At 46.4% G+C, this 1,641-nt stretch overlaps 1 protein-coding gene and 1 pseudogene across 1 annotated transcript in view; both read left to right on the top strand.

The window, feature by feature from the left end:
* Positions 1 to 1,641, top strand: part of DAPK1 (death associated protein kinase 1) — a 470,647-nt gene that overhangs the window by 406,775 nt on the left and 62,231 nt on the right.
* Positions 1 to 1,641, top strand: part of LOC115277007 — a 12,560-nt pseudogene that overhangs the window by 1,233 nt on the left and 9,686 nt on the right.

The following is a 1,641-nucleotide window of genomic DNA, read 5'->3' as shown; positions in this document are numbered from 1 at the left end:
TGATATAACCTCTAGCATAATGGCTCAAACGTGAGAAGATATGTATTTTAGGTTATGTGGATGTAGTGGGAGATGTATGGCTCATTTATGAGTTTGGGAGCATAATTAAGAATGTTAATGAGATGTAGCTTGACGTTTTAACATATAGGCTTACTTAACCACTATACATTATGGTTTATTTCACTGATCTGGTGACCTGGCACCCAGGAAATAAAGAAATCAGTAGGAATTATTTATGCATCAAATTCTCAAATTTTCAGAATGAAGCAAGACCTTTGGAAAGAATTCTGTGACCTCATAAAGAAGCAGTATTAAATTAACCCTACTCTGTGCTCATCCCTGACATGCATTATCTCAGTTAGTCTTCACAAGAAACCTCTGAGGAAAATCAAATTATTGCCCTATGTCGTCACCAAAGAAATGTGGCTGAGGACATTGTGGAGCCTGCTGGGGCCCCACACCAGGAGAACCACAGGAGACCTGAGCTGGCACAGCCCTGAATCTGAGCCCCTGCATGGATTCCCTTGACCACTGCTGTCCCAGAGCAGAGAGGTGCTGAAGACAACACGTAAGAAAGATCACTGGGGAGTCTCATGGACATAGGTCTGGAGAAGGAGGTCATGAACCACTTACTGTCTAGATATATGGAATCCTGTTTATAAGGAGAGCAAAACCAGTTGTTAGAAGGCAAGTTCACGGTCTCCTGATAAATACTTTTATCTTGACATAAATGTCTTTCTGAAACTTTTAAAACTAAATCTGAAGAAAAGCATGTCAGATAGTGAGGAACATAATAATCCATAACAGAGACTAGAGAGGAGAAAGCTATTTCTAATTCTGCCTTCCCTGCTTTTATTAAACCATAGTTTTCTGGAAATAACTTTTCTGTAAGCTTTGAAAAGACTTGAAGGGAAGAAGAATCCCTACCTAGGAGAGGAAGAATAGGAACAGTACAAAATGCCACGCCTTCCTGGACAGCCCTTCCTTCTACCCTTTTCCCTGAAGGGACTTGGTCCTTGCCCAGCGCATCCCTTGTTTGGGGGACTGCCAGCCCTCTCCAGATTCTCCCATAACCCAGGGGCATCCCATCCTGACACAGTGATAACACCTGCCCCTCTGGGCCCTGCTCCTCCACCTGCCCCACCCCTGATCCGCCTAAACAGGAACCACTAGATTAGATTATCCTGTTCTCATCCCTCCAGATTTTCACCAAAATAGAACAGAGCAAAGGACAGGCAGGGTGACACTGAAAACCCAGGTGGGGCTCCCTGTGACGTTCTTTTCATGAGCCACCTGACAACGCATAAATGCATGGTAATTAGTTGATGTGGGTCTCCAGGGAGGTGCCTGATGATCCATAGGGTTGTTACTGCTCTCCCAGCTACCCTCTCTTGGGGCCACTAAAGCAGGCACAAAATCCCCTGGGACAATCAGGGACCCAGGCATCACATGTCTCAGCTGCACACAGCTCCAGGCCACAGTGGCCCCGCCCACAGGATGACTCTGGGAATTGCAGGACAAGCAGGTGGCTGTGCAGGGCTGGCAGGGACAATACCAGGCTTAAATGGACAGCCTCCCATCCAACTCCATGCCCCCTGGACACCACTGACCTGAAACTGTGACTGAGCTGCACAATTGTAC

The sequence above is a fragment of the Suricata suricatta genome, chromosome 13 (assembly GCF_006229205.1).
Source record: "Suricata suricatta isolate VVHF042 chromosome 13, meerkat_22Aug2017_6uvM2_HiC, whole genome shotgun sequence".
In the NCBI taxonomy this organism is placed as follows: Eukaryota; Metazoa; Chordata; class Mammalia; order Carnivora; family Herpestidae; genus Suricata; species Suricata suricatta.
The sequence above is the reverse complement of the archived record's forward strand: the minus strand, read 5'-3'. Positions and strand labels throughout refer to the sequence as shown.